Here is an 11,502-nt window from a genome sequence, read left to right as displayed (position 1 = left end):
TCATGCGTTATAAGTTCTTTAATGCGTCTTTAATGCGTATAACAAACTACATTGACTTTTTTTTTAATTTAGAAAATATATTTTCGAAACTGTATGTCAAATAATTTAATAATTATATACAGTGTGCGAAAAAATAATAATAATAGTAATCTGAATAACTTTCAATAATGATTGAATGATAATGGTCATGCTCAATTTTAATGGTTCAAGAGGGTGACTTTAAATATGCTAATTAATTAGTGCAGATGATATTTTAAAGCACAAAATTAGGCACAAAAAAATACTTTCTTTGAATAAAAATACCTTTTTTCTTTATCTTTTTTCCTCACCTTTTTTTTCCCTTACCTTTATTTCCTTATCCCAAAACTATAGGATAACCGCAATCTAAAAAATATGGCCCTAATAGTTAGTCAGGACAGCTGTCAATAGTTTTGTCCCCTTAATGTTAAAATTTCTTTTCGCGTATTTCGCCATATCTCAAAGACTAATCAAGCGAAATCAAAAAATTTTGTCCACAATTATAAAACTCATTTATCCAAAGATAATTCCAAGCAAAAAATAATTTTTGATAATTATTTATTATTTTATTTTATAATAGTCGAAATATGCTGAATTACAAGATATAGTACAAATTTGTACACCGTTTCAAACTGCGTAATTTCATGAGACAAAAAACACAATTTGAATAAAATTGGTCAAATAACTAAATAGAAATCAAATTTTAAATATACTACTTCTTTCGAATTAAATTTCTTATTAGAAACTATATATTTAAATACTATATATTATATTACATTCCAATTACTACACATTGTATTACTATATATTATATTAAAATTTTGTATTTCGCCTTTATATTGAACTGTTAAAAATAACGTAAAAATTTGTATCTTTTGCATTGGAGCAATTTTCGGCTATTATGAAATAAAATAATAACAAATAATTATCAAAAATATTTTTTGCAGGGAGTTATCTTTGAATAAATAAATACGGCAAGAACGCAAAAAGTAAAATTAACATCAAGGGGTTCAATCTTTCGACTCTAAAAATTCTAAAAAAAAAATCAAAAAAATAATAAAAAATACATAATACTCCAAAATATATATTAATCAAGATACATTTTTTCATTGTTAACAAGATATTTAAAAAAAAGTACGAATTTCTTGTACTTGCAAAATTTTGCCACGAGAAACTGTATTGATGGCGCTGGCATAGCTACTGACTTTGAAACACAAATAACTACAAACAGTAGTTTCGCATACTAACGTGTTTGTGCACGCTTAACAATGATATTTATTGTGTTGATGAAGTTTGTGTTATACACCTTTGTTAAACTAAATAACTAATAGAAAATAGAATAGTATTTATATTTTATTAAATGAAATTTAAAAATATAACTTAGATATCTGCCAAGTTTGTGCTTGCTCAGTGTGCATAAGAAAAGAATCAAAGATGACTCAGAATTCATTGATAAAGTTATAAGCAGATTTGGACAGCAAACAAGACGATTACAATTCTTGTTTGATTAAAAAAGTTTTTAATTGTTGTGTATCAATAATTACTTAATTATTTGTTTTTGAATAAAAATATTTTTAATAAAAATTTTTTATAACAAAATTGTTTTTCTGTATCTCTTTAATTGCTTAAAAAAACGCCAGGGGGTGCAAGTGCACCCCGCTGCCGGCGCCCTTGACTCCAATATAAAAAAAAAATCAATTAATTTAAGATTATCGATTACGTTATGCAATCACTCGTTTTTGTTTTATATCACATGTTTTTCGTCTCTCGTTCCAGTTTTACATTACAAGACTCCTCCTCACCAAGCCCGCAGCTGCTTCTGAAACATCAACGATTTTTTTCTTAAAATTTCATTAAAAAAAATATAAAAAATTCTATTGTATATTGAATATATTATTTTTACGTACTTTGTTCGTTTTAGTACTGTATTTTATTGCTAATAATGTATAACGAAAATCTTAAACAAATAACAGTCAAAATTTGAAACAGATAAATATATATATTATTATTTTTATTATTAATATATACTTTCGCCTCATGTTACACTTATCCAGTTTTTGTTGTCACTTTTGGTATCAATTCAGGCACGTGCTTATAAAATGTAGAATCGAAAGAGAGCAAATTACAACAAATTATTATTTACAAAAAATCTCTCTTTAGGTTTGAAGAAAGTCTTGCTTTAGGTTCTTACGAGAAAATCAACAACTTTTCTACACGTCGAATTTCAACACGTTGTTGCATTTTAGTAGGTTGTAAATCGGCTTGCATGGTTAATTTTTACTACAAGTTAAACAGTTGATAATTCTCAACATAATAATCCCACTACAATTATTAAACATCAATTCACTAGTATGTAAGACATGCTAACTCGATTCAATCTTGGAGTACCTATAGTTAGATAAAAGGTTGATATCGTCGACAACTATTGCTAACTCGATTCTATCTTTGGGTACCTATAAATAGATAAAAGGTTGATATCGTCGACAAATACTGCTAACTCGATTCAATCTTGGGGTACCTATAAACAGATAAAAGATTGATATCGTCGATAACTATTGCTAACTCGATTCAATCTTGGGGTACTTATGAATAGTTAAATGGTTGATATCGTCGATAACTATTGCTAACTCGATACAATCGTTGGGTACCTATAAATAGATAAAAGGTTGATATCGTCGATAACTATTGCTAACTCGATTCAATCTTGGTGTACTTATGAATAGATAAATGGTTGATATCGTCGATAACTATTGCTAACTCGATTCAATCTTGGGGTACCTCTAAATAGATAAAAGGTTGATATCGTCGATAACTATTGCTAACTCGATTCAATCTTGGGGTATTTATGAATAGTTAAATGGTTGATATCGTCGATAACTATTGCTAACTCGATACAATCGTTGGGTACCTATAAATAGATAAAAGGTTGATATCGTCGATAACTATTGCTAACTCGATTCAATCTTGGGGTATTTATGAATAGTTAAATGGTTGATATCGTCGATAACTATTGCTAACTCGATACAATCGTTGGGTACCTATAAATAGATAAAAGGTTGATATCGTCAGAAACTATGTCCACACAAAATTTCATCACAGCATGTTGAGTATATGACAAGCTCTTTCTTAATTATTAAAATCATCATTAGCATGTTTGCATTATTTTCGTTTATAGAAACATATTTTAATATCGCATTTATAAACAAAATAAACTCGTGTTTTGATACGGCTTTCAAGACACACATTCGGTGACGTTGACGCCACATACATAGTTTTTACTTAAGATGACGTAAGATTTAAAAAAAAAATTAAAGATATATAAGCATGCACTTGAGTCACGACGTTAGTTCTTGGTCAATCGTTTAACAATTAAACATTTGTTTAAGATATCGTCTGGTGAGATTATCACGACTCTCGTAGTGACAATGTTATCAGATATTATCAGACAATATGCACGGCAAACAACATGGTTTTCTACCATTTCTTTCGAAACCACTGTAAAGGTGTGAAACATGGAATGACAAAATATACTTGCGCCCGAATTGAATTCCATTCCTCTCCAACGAAATGTGCACCTGTTATCAATTGTTTAATTCTAACCTGCTATTCTCAGCAACAGCTCAACTTCATTAAAAAATGTATACATTGTTGACAATATATATGTATGCCATGCTTTTTTTTTCCGTGTATTTGTAGTAGTTTTGAGCCGAATAGTGCTTTTATTTTAACTTAATACTGTGAAAGTTCATTTTTAATTCATATCCCTCAGATTGTCTTTTCGCAGTCGTGTTTTTGCAAGGATAAATCCATAATATTTTTTATGACTCGTTCATTGAGGAAAATAGTTAAGAATAATCTATTTACAAATTATATACATGGATCAGAGCTCCTGGAAATCAATTTACTAGGCCATTTCCAGAAGACAAGGGCGCGCTTTTTTCACAGGTATCGTCTATTTACTTTTATGTCATGTGATATATAATATCCAGACTTCTTTGTTAGAATTGACGCCATAAGATCATAAGACCGGATGAAGATGAATTAATATATCAAATATTTATTATTTTGAATGATTTTTGGCGTCATAAAGATATTTTACTGCGCAGTATGGACTCATTTTATAAATAAAGATTACATTGCTGTTCAATGAAAGTTAATATATATGCGAAGAGCTAAGTTAATTATGTGAAAGAGATTATTTAAAGTTCTCATCAGTCAGAAAGGCTTGTCAGCAAATAAAATATAATTCTTTTTAAGTTAAGTTTTAAGATCCTTTTAATTCTATTCAGATATTATTTTAGATGTAACATACATACATATATATATGTAAAATGATGCAGTCGGACCGAGCAGGAAAACAGACACAGGATTTTAATTAAATCAGAGTAACTTTTATTTGATCATTCTTAGTTGAGTGGGAGCGAAAAAGTGATGTTTACTCCATCAGCAAACAGTCTTTCTGGTAGGGAAAATCTTGCAAAAAATCCTAAAATGTCTCTATTTAGGGAAAAGAGGGAAATCTCAGAAATTATTATTGGTTAATTAAATAGATCACGCGATTCTCACAAGGCTTAAAAGGAAAAATATCTTTATTTAAATTTATGTATAGTTGGCTAAAAATAGATTTAGAAACAGGATGTGGTTTTTTAAAAGTATCATTAAGTGCTTCGATTTGAAGAATTAAGTAGTAATAAATTAGGAGTTGTTTTATAACGAAGAAACTAACATAAAAAGATTAATTGAAGCTTTTTATGTTACATATATATATATGTATATATATATATATATATATATATATATATATATATATATATATATATATATATATATATATTTTATATATATATATATAAACAGAGAGAGAATAAATGTTATGATGATATCGAGTAGTTTGCTGCATTGTCAACCTCTGAATTATAAATAATGTTTTGGTTGAAGTTGATTATTGAGATATGTGATATAATCAATTTCAAATCATAAGATACTGAAAAAGGCTATTTCTTTGATTTGATGGCTATTTTTTCAAGAAATTGTGCCCTCTTCAAACTGAGCGTAGTTACGCAAAGTAGTGAAGTCTTACGTGCAGTAAGAAGGCCTTTTTAGAGCTAAGATTTTGGTTGGCTTTTGAGAAACTTTTTAACACTGGTTGTCGGTGGCTTAGGGAATAGAGCGTTCGCCTTCCAATGAGGTGAACCGGGTTCGAATCAAAGCGATGGCTGGTCGATACGAATTCCTGAGCCCGGCTCGCACTGCCCACAGTGCTGACGAAAATTATCATCAGTTAGACGGATCGTGGGTTAGAGTACCCTTGCCATCAGGCTAACCGAGGAAGTTTTTCCTCTCCATATAACGCAAATGTGAGTTAGTTTCATCAAAAAAGTCCTCCGCGGAGGCAAATTTCCTCCCAATACTTGATCCAGGAGTTCCCTGTCTTCTGGATCGAGTTCAAAATTACAAGGTTACGGCGTTGAAGATTGGTATTCGTTATTCCGAAAATGTGTCGGCTGTTCAGTGACGACGATTATCAAGACTGGCTGTCAAAGGTGTTTAATCTCTCCCATTGTTGTTATCTAAAAGAAAACAATATTTAACTTGAAAACGACGAGGTATAAGATAATTTTATTTTTCGTGGTTTTTAATTTTCGTGAAATAATTCACTAGTTGAATTTAAATAATTTTTGAGTCATTTTAATGAAATCTATCAAATAAAACTAAATTTAAAAATAAGTTACTTCCCATTTCATTTTATAGTGAAAAATATATATACTCGTATATTACTGTGAATGGCCGAAATTGGTCTTTTATGGTTCTTGACTTCCGCCGGTGAATCTTGACAATCACCTAGTTATTTTGGTAAATGTCCGAAATATATACCAGGTCTAGTTTAGTGCCACTGCCCGGTATGCCCTACAGCAATGTTTTGTTTTTAGGTTCAGTACCACTGAATTCAGTACTACGAACACTGATGTTTCTCCTGAGCTATCCCAAGCAGATATTAAAATATCGAATAAATATAATAATATCAAAGAATAAATTAATAACAAATAGGATATAACAAATATTTCGGACATTCACCAAAGCGACTATTTGATTGTTGACATTCACCAGTGAAAGTCAACATTCTCTTAATTTCGGCCATTCACAGTAACTTATATATTACTCATTCATGTTCAAGGTCGTCCTTTTTTGGATATTTCGATTAATTTTTAAGAACGTCTTCTTAGCGCCTCTATAACGTCTTCACACTGTTTTTCAAGTTTAATATTGTTGCATAACAATTTCCAACTCCAAAAGAGGTTGAATAACGAATAAATCATCGAGACGGACCAGTCAAACCCACAGCTTAATCTTGAAGCAATAAAAAAATGTTTGAGACAGTTTAGCCTTAACAAATTTTTTTGCTTTGAATGCATTCATGAAAATTGAGACAACCTACACGAAAAAAAGGAAAATAATTTTATTAATTGTTTATCGTATTGCAATTTTGTAATTGGAGTAATATGAACAAAAGTAGGATAATATGACTTGAGTTATACTTTGAACTTTCCCTCTCTTTTTCAACTTTTCTCGTCCCACAGTGGACTGATCGTAAAGACACGGTTCCCAGCAGAACACTGAAGTCAAGCATCACTGGCTGCTGTCAGTAAATGGGTGGGTGGCCTCTTTGATCAGTCTGCGTAGGGACCGAGGGTGCGCTGTATCGGTCCTCGTTAAACTGTTCTACCGTAAAGTGCTCGACTTCACGCGCAGGTCGTCGGACTACCAAAACAGTGGTGTCATCCCCTCTGCAGTGGATCAAAATTGCGATGGCATGTCTTTGGATCATCCTCAGTTATGTTTCCCACACAGTCGGCAATAGTCCATTGTGCAGCTCTAGTGCGACGTAAATGAAGTACTGCCCACCAACCTTCAACATTTCTCTTGAGTTAACTAAATTTTTCGTCTGTGCTTATCTTATAACTCCAGAATCGCTGACGCTAGTTCTGAAATTTTGACACTGACTGCGAGGCGCAATTTCAGATCTCGATCCGAAAAACTGTAAAAAAAACTTTTAATTAATCCATGCAGTAAAAATTATTTTATTTTTTTAATTATTTTTATTTATTTGCATGCGTTTAACATTAGCCATTGTTATAAATAAAACTGTAAGTGATACTGTTTAAGATTTTACCACAAGTTCTTTAATAATTAATTATTTTTTACCAAGTTCAGTGAATGGCGTGTGGATCGATGCTACGTCACCAAACTAGCATTCCTGAAGTTATCTGAAACCAAGTATTTGTTTTGTTTATAGTCGTGTTTTTCAAAACGTGTTTCAGGAGGAAAAAAATAAGGAGCAATTATTTTCAAAATATTAATGAATCCTAAGACGAAAAAGTATGAAATGAAATAGTTTAAAAAATAACATAACTTTTCTTTTTATGAAAATGTTGGTGCTTGAAGAAATTACTATGTGTTGAAGATGTTAATGTTCTAGCATTACATTTTTATATTAAAAAAAAACAATTATATTTGCAGAAAATTAAATACTTTTAATTATTAGAGTTCATTCAAAAAATACTTTTTCATTAAAAAAAACACACTTATTCTAAGAAATTTTCCCTTTTATCAATAATTGATTTAGCAAATATATATATATATAACTATATATCTCTCTCTCTATATATATATATTATGAAAAGTGATTACTCAAATTCAAAATACATGCATCGTAATCTCGAATTAAAAATTGGGCCTTTAAAATCATGCAGAATTTCGTAGCAAAAACCGCTGTAAAGGCGATCGAGAAACGAAATAGGCTTACGATAGAATCTGTGCAAATTGAACGCATTAAAAAGTGATGACTCAAATTTTGCAATCTAGAATTTTTCATTTTTAATGTTTTAATTGTTTATTTAATGTTTTAATTGTTTATTTAATGTTTTAATTGTTTATTTAATTCTTTTAAAATTTTATTATTTTTATTTTACACTTTTTATTTTTTAAGAAAAGAAATTCAGTGTGTTCAGAAGATTTCGCAGGCTGCAGGTTTTCAACCCAATTTATGTTAAAAAGAACATTGCTAAGAGTACTGAAAAATTTCCTTTTCCTGAAAGTAGTTGCTTTTTTAGCCTTTCAGGCAAAAAAAAAGTTGCCATAGTCGCCTCATGATGAAAATAGTTGCATTTTAGTCGCCCGTGGCAACCTTGATTTGATACATTATCAAATTATAAATATGGAAAATGGCCCGGATAGTGTGGCTGCAGAGCTAAGCCCCAGAAGACACATCCGTCCACCAAGAAATCAAAAATGCGAGTGATGTGTATTTTACGTTAGCATAGTTTTCGCCAAGGAATCCATGCATTGGCTATTAATTGATTAAATTTAATGCCAAGCCTCTTTTTCTTACCATTACGCATTCAAATGTGTTGGCGGAAAAAAAAATCGTGAGAAATAAGAAAGAATTTTAATGAAATCAAAACATCAGAATTCCAGTCCTATTCTAATGTATTAGGCAGATGTAAAGGTTATCTCTAAAAATAGATTTTATTCTACACTCAATTCAAGGTTGAGGATTATATTAATGATCATTTAATTATTGAAAAAGGATTGAACAAGATAATAATTTGGTTTTTGAAATCTTAGGAAATATGTTACGCATATTTCAGCATGACATTTGTATTGGTCTGCATAAAAAAGTTTTTAAAAAATTATATATTGCGTGTAACTTATGAAAATCGAGTTTATGCAGTCATGGCTAATTTTCTATATATTATGTTAATTTTGTATATAAAGTTTATCTTAAAATGTGTTGCAAAAATTTCTAAATAAAATTATTAACAAAAGCAGTAGAAAAATGGGTGGTTTTCAAATAACAATAATAACACGAAATAATTAATGACATTTCATTTGCTTTTTAAAAAAAAAATTATATAAGAAATTCTTGCAACAGATTTTAAGATAAAATGATAAATAAAATTAAGATAAATAATAAGATAAAATGAAAATTAACATGTGGAAAATTAGCCGATACTGTATAAACTCGAACTTTGTAAGTTATACGCAATATTTTTATTTATTACTTGTTCATGCAGATCCATAGAAAAGTTGTTGTTATTTTTTAAATCATTTTATTTTTAATTAAAATTAATAAAGTTATCTTTAGTGAGGGGTTTTCGTTTTTTAGTAATAACTAAGGCCCGGAATTTGATGACATTTGCATTTTTTTGCATTTTTTGCATTTTTGGACGTTTTTTGTCCTTTAGAGCATTTTTTGAGATTTATAGGGCATTTTCTTTAATTTTTGGGGCGTATTTTGCATTTTAAAGCATTTTTTTAATTTTTTTGTTAATTTTTTGTAAATTTTATTATTTTTCCATACTTCCATACAATGAAGAAAATCTCAAGGATATTAACAGGTGAAGCAACATCTTTTCAAATTGAAGAAGAATTGTAAGTGTGACCGTCCTTTTCAAGTACGCACCAATAACATCAGTAGACGTTGAAAGAAGCTTCTCCTGGTATAAAAATTTGTTTTCAGACAAGAGACGCTCGTTTACATTTCAAAATATTAAAAAAAAAATTTATAATCCACTGTAATTCTGCTATTTAGTAATATTATGAGATGGAAATTGTTATATTCATTTAAGTTTCTATACAAAATGAAAATGTTTTGGAGTCAATATATTTTCCTCTTTTTTGTTATTTTAGGATATAAAACATATTTTTCGAACTTTAATGAACGTAGGACAAGTATTGCATTGCTTTATACTTTTTAAAACCACTCATAATAATTTTAAATAGTAAAACATTGTTTTAGTTCAATATTTTTTCTTCTATTTAAGTCATGTCATAAGGCATTTTTAGAGCAATTTTCGCATTTTAAGGGCATTTTTTGCAGTTTGTAAGGGCATTTTTTGCACTTTTTAAGGGCATTAATTGAGATTTTTTAGGTCATCAAACTCCGGGCTCTAGTAATAACCTTTAACGTTAGTTTTCACTTTCGTTACATTTTTTGTTAAATATACTTAATTGAGAAACAAATAATGTTAGGTATATTGCAAAACAATATTATTACAACTTTTATGAGAGAAAATATAAATAAATTTAAATTATTTAAAATCGAACAATATTTGTGTGAGGCTATAATTTTGAGAAGCGCTTTTTTTTTACATAGTAAGAAATTTTAATTTCCGATAATCTGTAGACAGATTGCAGGACATCACCATCTTGTAGACCTAAAATAAAATTATCCTTTCTTCTGGAAAAAGATTTATTATAATCAGAAGTTAGATAGGAAATTTTTAGGTCCTTACTACAATATGATCTAAAACCTTCAAATTGCCAAATTCAAAGTAGATCTCATAATTCTCTAAACCAGAATAATTAAATACTTTACTGAGGAATACTGATATGCCGCATTTTCTTTGAAGAAATAAAATTAAAAAAGTTTGAAATCTTTTATTCCAGGAGGCGTAGCCAAATTTTTCAACAAAAATTAAGCACCTTTAAAGTACTTTTTAAGCACTCAAAAATATTTCTAATCATTTTCAAAAAAAATAATCATAATTAGGATCTGCGCAGTAATAAAAATTATTTTTTTCTATCGCTTAAAGTTCTGAATTTATAAACATAAAATCAATAAAATTTATAAACATTTTCAGAAACTTTACATAATCATGATAAAATAACTAGTTTCGATAAATATTGCAAAGAAAATTGTAAAAATCATGCAGTTTTTGTAATTTTAGAACGACAATCGATACGGCAAAGAAAAAAATCTCTTTTTAAAATACAGAGAATTAAGCCCTTTTTACAAATCCCGAATAAAAAAAGCACCTTTAAGGGTTTTTATTAAAAAACGTGAATCAAAAATAAGCACCTTTAAGCACTTTTTAAAAACGCCACGCACCCTATTATTGTTTTTAATTACAGTATGTATTTGAATGAGGTAAAATCGCATCACACAATAATAGGAGCACTAAATCATAAATTTACACTTACCTTTACAGTTGCAGTTAAAGAAGATTCATTTTGTTGAACATTTTAAGCTGAGTTTTGAAAAGAATTTGCAGACCTTTTAAACTACAACTTCATAATCGATGTTCTCAAAAACGAGCTGAATAAGAACAAGCTTGTCGCCTCACTTCTAAAATGGAAGAGACTACAAAACACATCAGGCACCGCAAAACCGGGGGACAGAGCTCCCTCTTCTCAGAATAAAATTTTACAATGAATATTTGTGTAATTAAATTTACAACTAAAAAAAATTGATAGTTTTTAGTGTCTGAATTCTAAAAAAATATGTCTCTATTTCAAGCGAGCTTTAACATTTCCTTGGGGAAAACTGCTACTAAATTTTCCCTTACTCATTCCCCTGCTGAAGAAATATACGGCCCTATTGCTGGCCGATGGGGAAAATTTCTATTTTTTTAATATCACAGTGAACAGAATAAAAAAAAAATACCTAACGCTTGTGGTGAGAGCTGTATTAAGTTCACCGAG

This window comes from Parasteatoda tepidariorum, chromosome 9 (assembly GCF_982258835.1).
Source record: "Parasteatoda tepidariorum strain Cologne lab strain chromosome 9, Ptep-v5.0, whole genome shotgun sequence".
Lineage (NCBI taxonomy): Eukaryota > Metazoa > Arthropoda > Arachnida > Araneae > Theridiidae > Parasteatoda > Parasteatoda tepidariorum.
Note: the sequence above shows the minus strand (reverse complement) of the source record.